This window comes from Amblyomma americanum, chromosome 1, assembly GCF_052857255.1.
Source record: "Amblyomma americanum isolate KBUSLIRL-KWMA chromosome 1, ASM5285725v1, whole genome shotgun sequence".
Classification (NCBI taxonomy): Eukaryota; Metazoa; Arthropoda; class Arachnida; order Ixodida; family Ixodidae; genus Amblyomma; species Amblyomma americanum.
Window position 1 is genome coordinate 422,413,379 of NC_135497.1, and position 11,062 is coordinate 422,424,440.

At 46.0% G+C, this 11,062-nt stretch overlaps 1 pseudogene; it reads right to left on the minus strand.

Moving 5' to 3' along the window:
- On the minus strand, positions 1-8,188 carry LOC144124722 (uncharacterized; annotated as a pseudogene).
- Between the last annotated feature and the right edge of the window lie 2,874 nt (positions 8,189-11,062).

Below are 11,062 nucleotides of genomic sequence, written 5' to 3' on the forward strand. Positions count from 1 at the left end.
TCACAGTTTTTCTTCCACAGCGTTCCTGCGCTCCGCTGCAGCCTTTGCCTTTTCTACGAGGCTGTCATGCAGCGACACGAGGGCACTTTGAGCGGCTCCAGAACAGTACCCTTTCACTACATTCTTCACAGGAGCGAACAGGGACAAAAGCCTATAAATCTGGCTGAACTGTATGATCGTGGGATGGTCATCATCGGCGTGAAAAGAACCAACAATGCCAAATAATCTCTGAAAAAAACATGATAGCAAGGCGGGCGAATTGGTGATACATATTTAAAAATAACAGCGCGAAAAACGGGCACTAGAGGGTAGAAAACAAAGGGCAAGCGCTCTGAATATAGGCGAGCAGGCAACAAGCAAACAAAAAAACCACAAGGCATGTGCACTATGTAGGGTCAGGATAGGCAACCTCACTGTCACGCAGGAGCAGGGGTGGTTTGCAGATGCACTATCTTGGTTTCTTTCTCATTTTGTAGGCTGCTACGATTTCCCTGGTTAATTGATCGGAGTATTTATACAATATGTCACTATAGCACAAGGAACGAAAACATGATTGACTCTCTCGGCAATGATCAACCAAATTCGTGGAGCGGTTAGACTCTAATGAGTTTAGATGTTCTCTAGTCCCCGTTTTCTGCGCTGTTATTCTTTAAATCTGAAAAAAAAGAAGAAAGCAGGCGAAAAGTTTGTTAGTAATTGCCCCAGCTTAACTCTAATTGTTTTTCTTTAGAACACGCTGCCGCTTATACAATGCTACTTCAAGAAAATTGCGCTCTTCAGAACAGGCTGCCGCTTAGGCGGTGAACATTAAAACTCCTATGGACGAATTACGGAGGTTCAGAACGTCCGCCGAATGTCGAAGGAAGTTCCAGTGCCCATTGCGCTATACTGTGCTACTTCAAGAAAATTCAGCTATTTTCACCGTTTCATCACTGTGCACTCGTATGTGTTACCTCCAAGGGATCTTGGTTCAGCTTGGCCGTCAGCGAATAAGGCGCACCTGCTTTGTGCAGCTAATCGATTATGTCTTAATCCGATAGCAAGGTTGCTCGTACACAATTCTGTCGTTTGATTTGAAGCAAATACGAGCATGTTTCCTTGTTGGTGGTTGTGATCTGTTTCATCAAGTAGATGGAGGAAGCCATTGATGACCTGCCCGAAGAATACAATGATTATTACTGAGTCAAACCCTTGTGAAGAAAAAGTGTATATCACGACGAAAAACAACACAGAGCCCTAAGACTAAAATCACATTAAGGAAAAGTACCTGAATCTTCGGCGAGTTCACTCGGATCCATTCCGCAGGGTTTTTTGTATTCAGTGCACCGATAAGATCACTCATTCTTCTCTTAAAGGCCTCTGCTTCCTTCGTGTGGACGAGTCCTTCAAAACCCTCTGCAATGTAGACCTGCAGGCCAATGGCACTGCTCCGACTGAAGAGCTGCAGGGAAAGTATATGTTTGATGACACCACTCCCAACACTGAACGCGTTGAGATTTATTAAATTTTGTGTATTTTTCCATTGTAGCTAATCTGCACAGCAATTAAAATTACCGATTGGGCGAGTTGGTGGGACATGATTTGAAATTAATACCGCGGAATCAGACGAGGACATGAGAAGAAAAACACTGACGTCCGGACGCGCGCTGACCATCATCTTCTTCAAACAAAAGGAAACCACCCTCTACTGACGGGTGGCCGCAGCCACAATGTTGACCAGTGTGATGGAAGAATTGTGCTAGGGTGGGCGACATAGAAAAGAGACCAATGTAGAGGAAATACGTTCAATCAAAATTGCCAATTGGGCCAGTCGGTGGGACATGATTTGAAATAACCAGTATGGTCGTAACCTTCATCTATTAATTCACATAAACTTTTAAGCAAGCCTGCTCAATAGTTGGAATCGCAAAACCCAAGCAGCCCAGGTGATCGGCCCAGTATTGCAACAGGATGGTCCCATCCTGGTTCTTGTTGGGCCCGCTTTGCCAATAGGGTTCCAATGTTGGGCCATTTACTTGTGCTGCTTGGAAAGCAGCGATTATACCGCAGCTTTTGCATGCCTTACGTGACCTAAAATCATGTGCTTGTAAGGCTGTTGAAACGAAACCGAAACGATCATTTCCAGCACCATATCACTGACCACCGAAATGACAGTCGCTGCATACTTGTGCGGTTGGATAACTGCACCCAACACAAGTTGCGCACAATGTTTCCAGGTTCAGTTCCTTTCGTGGGATAGGTCGCTATAGATTGCACCTTTTCAAGCATAGGCACAAACATAAGAAACCGTCAATCTTATATGTCGACTTACTGAAGTTGCACGCCTAGCGCTGTTTTATTTCAACTATTATAAGAGTGCCAAATTCCTAGCCACCCATTCTCCCACCTAACTGATTTTGTATTGCTTCCAAAGAAATGGGGTTGAAGCAAAACATGCAAGGTAGGCATTTAAGGGCTTTAGATAGACGACTCATAGTGGGCGGAGGCACCATCTTCATGTCATAAATAAGCGTGTATAAGCTCGTGGGCTGGCTATCCTCAGCAATAAATAGTTTAACAACAACTCAGCATTGTAGCGCGAATGCCACATGCTGACTGATTTTCAGCTGTCTTAATGATCTCATGAACGCCAGGTGCTGCATAGGTGGGAGATCAACCATTACTCTTTCAATTCCTTTATCTTTAACCTTTGAGAGCGCTGCTTTCAGTGGCACGACCTTGCCGTGTTTTTTCTCCCGCATGGCAGTTGCTCGACCAGCTTTTCACTTCAAATTCTGCAGCTTTTGGCCATTCTTATAGGTGCTGTCGTTTTCTTCCTAGCGCGCACCTGTCTTCGCTAACGCAAGCAACGCGCACAGATTAGCTCCTTAGAAAAAGCATAAGAGTGTTTGTGATGAACAGCAATGTTTGTATTTACCCCTGCACAGATATTTAAGCCATCTGTTTCCATCATAACGTTTTCAAGGTCAGTGACAGGAGCTACAACTTTGAACAGCTGCTTGTGCAGCTTGTTGTAGCCGTTTACGAAGCAGCTACCATCTTCTTCGACGACAGCAGCCTTGGGAATCACTAGACGGCTTACTGCAGCTAGCTTTGCGCAGTAGAAAACTGCCCACACCTTCCCAGTTATTTCGTCCTTTATAATTTCATGTTGCCACTCCGTAGACGGTAGAATCGCAGTCACCAGATCACCAATCGTCAGTGCAGTCGACGTAGTACTGGTTTCCGCCAAGCGGGAAAGAGGCATATCAGCTCATTCGGGATGACTGCCTCTACGCAAAGCACGCCTGTGGAGGACGTACTGTCGCTGCAAGGATCTTCACACTTATCAGTCTGCATGACAGAACGTGTTTTTGGTGACTTTGGCCTGTATTTCATAATTTTTGGCTTTGAGAATCGGTCTGAAAGGCCAGGAAAAAGTGGAGGGGACGGCCCCGGGCACTAGCGCTCAGTTCCCACGGGGAATGCGGACCTCTCGCCCGTTCACAATATGCGTGTACTCCTTGATAATATCTTCATGCTCAAAATGACGCTCCCATACCTTAGACGAGTGAGAGGGCCGCCTGTCCTCGCTATGCAACATCTGTGCCACCTTTTAAATTCGCTTTCATCGCGAGGCGATTTGAAAAAAAACTAATGACTGGTAGCATAGTTTCTCCTGCCACTTTTGCAGCTGAACGCAAAGCAGGATGGTATGTTTGCCTCTCGCTTGAAGTCACTAAGTGCACATATTTCCACACAAAAACGTTTTCACAACACTAGCAAGACCACCACACGAAAAAATAGCTTGAAAATCTGACTTACCTGTCGTAACTGCAGTGAGCGAAACTCCCGGGACAGCAGACGATGTAGGAAAGCTCTACTGCAGCGGCACTGGTTCCCGCGACCACCACTTCAGCCACCTCCCGAGCGGAGCTGTGAAACTGAAACTGTTTAAGAACGTTGCTTCCTGATTATCACTAACTGCGGCCTACCTTCCGGATCATTTGCGTGACTTCATATGGCGCTTGTGAAGGAGTTTTGCCTACGCGAGAGCGCGTGCTACGATGGGGTGTTGTACGGACAGCGCAGTGGCCTAACTGCCCTCTTCAAGACAAGAGTCTAACCGCCACGTGATACAGGAATGTGTTGTAGCCCGTGCTTCTTTATGGAGGGTGGTACAGCAGTATTTCCAGGTGTGGGAGGGCGGAGATTTTAAGCGAGCATTCGTTATCCTCACGGCTGCTTTGAGCGTCTGGTGGTAGTTGCTGGTACTTTTGTGCTCTAGCGCAGTTTGTGTGAGGCTGTTACGTCACAGCGCCGTAGCCGTGCTCTTTCGCACGGGCGCCGTAGTGGGGAGCTTTTAAGCTTCCTTACGGAAGTGTTGTTATTCTCTTGGGGATGTAGAGTTCCTTCCCCAGTGGCCCTGCCTTTTGGTGACCGTTTCAGACGGGCTCGTAAGGGTTGTTTTTAGGTCGGCCTCGTTCGTGTAGCCAGGTCGTAATTCTCGTGTATTGTCGGTTATTACGATAGCATAATGCATGCCAACAGCGCAACCATTCACACACAATATCTATATAAAGAGCGTTTCATCTAAGTCTTTACATAATTTTAAAAAATGGGCTCTTCGAATTGGAATAGCGTTTTTTTCGGCATTACACTGTCAGCGGTGAAGTACATCAGAATACGGCTAAGGCGCGCTAACTAGCAGGCTGGTTAACTAATAATGAAAAGTTAAATTTTTAACTGACCGTAAGGCTTCTTAATTACTGAGAACCTTGTATATTCCCCTAATTAATGTACATACCAGTTTTTAGAAATTCGAAAACGCTGTTACCTTCGGTGCTGGGGTCGAAAAATTTTGGTGTTTTCCACGAGTTACTCAGACTGGAGAGAATAGCTGCAAAAGCATGCCTATAAGCGCATGCATTTTGCAAACCTTTTCTTTTTTTCAATTTAGCATGTGGTTCTTGATGTTATAGAAATTAAAATGATTCCACATCTGTTTGTCGAGTTGATCTCTATGAAAGTACAGGTGCGCCATACAGCTTGACAAAAACTAGCTCGCACACACGTGACTAAACGAATTTGCTGTACAGTACATAAACGCTCAACCCGTTTCATAAACAACACGCATTAATTCACTAGCGGATTTAGTTTTCAAGCTACGCATGGAATTTTAGTGCATGTGACAGCCGTTTGTAATACACCGCTATAGACTATAAGGCACTTTATAGAATCAAGTTAATTTTATTTTTTATTATTTATAGTGCCGTCAAAGACCCACAAGGGGTATGAAATAAGGAGGGAAAACCTCATTATACACTCAGAGAGAACACAGCACACAAAACGTGGGGGATATACTGATGCCAAAGTAGCACAAAAAGCATCAACACTATTAGTAGACGCTACATCTCTTGGCAGCTCATTTCAAAGTTTAATGGCTAGAAAAAAAGGCCAAAAATTGAACAAGATAATCCTAAAATGCGGTAAATATATTTTGAATGAGTGCTCGGTGGTTTGAGATATATGCGAAGAAGATCATAGCTATTCTAGTCGGAAAGTGGTAGGGCTGTGAAACAGTTTTAAAACGTATACAGAAGCAAAGAATTGCGTCTTCTTTGCTGCAGTGCTTAAAGATTCAAAGAGTTTCGGAGCTGTTTATTACGGTCGCGAATGCAGCTGCTTGTTACAAAACGAATCGCACGGTTCAGTAATGATCCGAGGGATTGTGTTAAATAGGCCTGATGCGGATTCCAAATACTAGAGACATATTGCAGCTCCGGTCGGGGTCAGTTTCAGATGCGGCCATGTAGAGTGTTTTTCGAATCAGTCCAAGAGTTTTACTCGTTTTGCTGATAGTGTATTCAATATGCTGATCCCATTTTAAGTTAGCTGTCATAATGACTTCGAGGCATTTAAACTGATTTACCCCCTAAATCGAAGCACTGTTGATACCTTAAGAAAATGATAGCGACGTGTAGTGACGTGTAGTGAATGTTATTACCTTGGCTATGTTGAGATTAATCTGCGTTAACCACATGTCACACCATGATGATAATGAATCGAGATATTCGTTTAAAAGAATAGAATCGTTAGCCTCTTTAATCTCACGATAAATGATAGAGCCATCTGCATAACGACGAATTTGAGAAGAGGTATTGTAGTGTATATCATTTGTGAACCGATATCATTTGTGAACCCAGGATGTGAACAAAGCGTTTTCCAGACTCAAGAAGAAAGCAGGGGGCTGCGACCAAACTGTTCAAAATCAAGGTCTTTTTTGCAGCAGAAAAATACAATGATCTAGAAGTGAGAGCGGAAGAATTAGCGATGCAGTGCTATGTTCGCAGATTCCGATACAGGCAGTGAAGGACGGTATTTTATCACAGACATGTTGAGAGGACTAGAGTCGAATGAAGCGCCGCCACGATGACGAAGGCACCACCACGATGACGCAACACGTGCCGGTTCGGTGCACGCGAGCTTGTGTCGGCGCAAGAATATGTAGCCGCGATATTGTCCTGTAGAAGAGCAGACAGAAGCGTGCACATCGTAGAATCGTAAAGTACGTAGTGCCTTAGTAGACCTATAGTTAAGAGTTGTTGGGTGAGCTGCAGGGAATCTAGCCGCGACCGGGTAGGAATTGTGACATTATTACGTCAATGTAACAAAATGTGTACTTAGAAAACAATACATTCACCGATACTTCGCTGAAAAGGAGTCTTATGTTCGCCTGGTGAACATTTTCGGCCGTTGTGTTCTCAAAACATACCGTTTGGGCAACAGAGCAGGCGCTTATTAAAGCACTGAAGAAAAAATACATAACGCAAAAAGACTAGCGAGAGGGACACCGCGCCAGCATGACAATTCATATATGCAGTGAAGAAGCTCATTGGGTCCACTACAATGTCGCTCTCACGCGACTCCTTTATATTCCCCCGTTCGCAATATGTTCAGGTTTTCTCATTGGCCAGGGATAGTTATTAAACATAGAAAAGTGTGTAGCGCCGACCAAAGTTCACCGTTCGGTGAAATGCCACAACCTGTTCATATTGAAGAGTGAAGAGAAAGATAGGATGCAGAACTGGCAGATCGGGGACATCCGTAAGCATAAGTATCCGTACCTTTTGAAATGAGGAAACACTTGAAAATGCAAAGCGGTCCGCGGCCCAAGAGTCCAGAACCATAAGAAAGCATACTGATTGTTGCAGCACCTGTCGTGCACCCTTTTCTGAATGCGGAAGAAATCCGCGACGAGTTGTCGCTTGATATTTCTACTTTGACAGTACGCCGCGCTTGAAAGCAGCTGGGATTCTAAGTTAGGCCGCTGCAGAAAAGCCTCTCCTCACTGAGCGACAGCGCCACCAATGCCTGCACTTCGCACAGGACCACAAGCAGTGGTGCACATAAGAATGGCACTAAGTAATTTCTTCTGATGAGTGCACTTTTTGCACCCGGTGGGATCAACAGCGCCGGGTGTGCCGGCCCTTGAATTCCAGGTAAACTTCTGAATGTCATAGAGAAATTTGGGACTTTGCATACGCCGAAAGATTGTGTCGACCTAATTATCGAAATTATTCCCGCAAATAGACTTGATTAATATTCTCTATTAAAAAATAAAGCACTGCCAGCCACAACAATGTGAAGAAGCAACTTCTCATTATCATCAATACGAACATGCGTGTTTTTATGCTGTTTGCGATATGGTATGATTTAAAGGCATAGAATTACTGCTGTAAATTCTTATTTACCTTTCTATAAAACAGTTTTACAAATCTTTTGCCGGTATATTCAGTTTCCTTTAAAATTGCAGACACCAAACTGGCTATACTCAGAGCGTACTTTCATGTGGCCGGTGCGCAGTCTTCGTGTGGGCTGCCGTGAGGAAGGGTGGGCTCGGACCTCTTGTCCGCATTTATGGGAAGTTCACAGACTCCTCTAATAGTTCTCTGCTGCAAGACACCATTCTTCCACTTGTGCCAGATGGACCCTTCACCGATGGCTGCTCCTCTTCCAGCAGAGCAAAGGGGCTTTTGCACATCGCACGTTACGTGACCATCTTTCTTGAAGGTCTTGGCTAGCGCACGCTGCAGTGGCCCCCGAATGCAGCGGACACAAATCCCGGAAATGCAGGGGCACGCAAGAAATCGTACCTGTCTGTACGAAATTTGTCCAGGGCAAAAGCGCACGCGCTGTGTAGCGCCATTCGTGAAGAGTGGGAAGTCCTTCAAGCTAACCGCGAGCATATCATCTCTCTTAAAAGTTCTATGCCAAAAACGCAGCCGGAGACCACTTCCCCGGGCAGTCAATTCACCCTAAATTTACAGGGACCACAGAGGGCACATTGCGTCAATGCTGTTTTCTTTGTGACTCTGAAGAATGCACAAATTTTTGCTCTTTCGTGTCGAACCTATGAGAACGCAGATATCTGCTCGCATTGTTTTTTTCCCCATCTAATGTCTTGTTTTATTTAATGTGCAAAGTGACCTGTTTACCTAGTCTGCTGTAATGTAACTAAAGTAAACCATTTATCGGCGGAATGCCTTTAAGTTTGCAGTGCTCGTTGCTATTTGAACATCACACGGTATGTTCAAACTAAAAAGAAAATGCAGAGACAAAATCCTTTATGCGGCGCCAGTTTGTCGCCAAGACACGTGTCATATCTGATCGGCACAAAGCGAGCAGAGCATGCTGACCCCGCGCCCTGCCCCCCCCCCCCCCCTGCCCCAACTACATTCCTGACATACTGTATAAAGAAAGCGACCCCTAGCGTCAACCGCTGCATATAATCAGCTTGTACCTTACAAGCCAGGAAAAAAAACCACCTGCAAGCATCACTTACGAGCACTGCGATATCTCGACACCGGTAGTACAACGTCAGGCGGCTCGGCGCTGCAGATTTATCTCATTTTAGCCTCATCTCGCATGTTCTGATATATTTTGGCAATCGCCCAGGCCGAACTACGAGGTCACGGTGAATAAAGGTTTGATATCGATTTAAGTTCACATCGTCTAAGTCATAATTTCGAGGGTCGCTTGGATCAAATTTTTGGAAATGACCCGGGCCAGCTTTCAAGGTTTCCATTGTGCCAGGCACGGTCAGTTATCGTTGAAACTTTATTCTGGCCCAAATCGGCGAAGGTCAAATTTCGAAGGTGGCCAGGCCAAATTTTTGGAAATAACTCGGGCTAAATTTGAAGGTCGGCATTGTTACGGGCATACTGAATTACGGTTTGACATTGATTTTGGTCCAAATCGTCCGAGGTCATAATTTCAGGCGGCGCCCGGGCTAAATTTTTTAAAATGGCGCGGGTCAAATTTGCTGGTTGCCATCGTGCCGGGCATCGTCAGTGATGGAAAAATCAAAAATTGGTTTTTGGGAAAAGAAATGGCGCTGTATCTTCCTCACATCTCGGCGGACAGCTGAACCGTGCCATAAGGGAAGGGATGAAGGAGGGAGATGAAAGAAGGAAGGAAGAAAGAGGTGCCGTAGTGGAGGGCTCCGGAATAATTTCGACCACCTAGGAATCTGACGTCGCACAGCAGACGGGCGCCTTTGCGTTTCGCCTCCATCGAAACGCGCCCGCCGCGGGCGGGCTCGAACCCGGGAACATGGGTCCCGGGGGCCACCCGGGTCATATTTTTGGAAATGGCTGGGGTCAAATTTCAAGGTTGGCATCCTGTCAGGCGCGCTCAATAACGGTTTGACATCAATTTTGGCCCAAATCCTCCAAGGCTATAATTTTGGTGGGCGCGGGCCAAATTTTCGGAAACGACCCGACACAAATTTGAAGGTCACCATCATGTCGGGCGCGGTAAATTATGGTCGGCCATCGATTTTAGTCCAAATCGGCCAAAGTCAAATCTCAGGGGTTCCCCGAGTAAAATTCTTGCTGCATGGTGTCGCAGTTGCTTGGCAACGAGCGATACACAAACGCGTGCCCACTAGTTCCGATCGTCTACAGCTCGAGACAGCGTGCTGCCTTCCTTGGTTGGGTGGGTGGCGATTCTGCAGAGAGCACACATTTTTTGGTAACTCTACCAGACATATCTAGTTTTCTAGTGCACTCGGCTGTGCTTGCGGGTTTTTTGCATTAAAGAAACGTGACTTTTGATGCGATTAGTGACGCGTTGCTTTTTTGAGAATTTTCTCACGAATTACCTTGGAAAACTTTCAGTAGAGGCTCCCAACATTTAGTGCATATTGCCTGTTTTTCTTCCTAGACTTGGCAGGCCGAGCCTTTTGACTCCCGGCTTCCTTTATACTTCTTCAAGCGTATGAATGGCTTTTAAGTATCTTTTTTAGACCGATGGTGACGAGAGCAGCTTTTCGTCCTCATCTTGTTCAATCAACCTCGTCATTGACGAGACTGTCATAGTGCCTGGGCAGGAGCCGAGGCCGCCATCGGCATCTCCTTCGTCATCGAGGTTTAGTGTCGGCACAAATGTTTCGCCTAGGCAGGAGCCAAGGCCATCTCCTGACATGGAAACTGCAGTCGCGGTCCTCTTCTACATCGAGAAGTAGCGCCAGCACTTCTAGTACCCTGTCTTCGGATGCTGAGATGGTCGCTTTGAGTTCGAGCTTAAAGAGTCCACATACGTCGACTACGAACTCTGACTTTTCTGCTGGTCGGCCAAGGAGGCCTCGTGCCTCCTCTGGTCCGACCCTACGGAAAAAGTAATGTGGTTTCGCGCAGCTCGCGGCTCGCATTGTATTGCCAAGACACCACAGCACCTAGTTTTATTTTTCACTTCCAAAATGACTACTGTTAACATCATTACTCATAAGTGCAGGGGTTCCGCAATGTTATGAAGCAGGCCGAGGTGGACGCTTTTCCTCGTTCATCGGGCTGCGATATCATCTGCGTGAAAGAAACCAATTTTTCTCGCCTCAGTGATGTGTAGGAATTTGAGCGTAGGTTTGGTATTGATGCTTTCTTTTCGTACTCCAGCGCGTGTTCTAACGGTGTTGGCGTCCTTGTTTTGAGCCCCATCCTCCTGCGAGACCATCATGTTACCTACGATGCGCTAGGACGCGTGCTGGCGTTCGACTGCACGTTTAACACACTTCGCCTGAGAA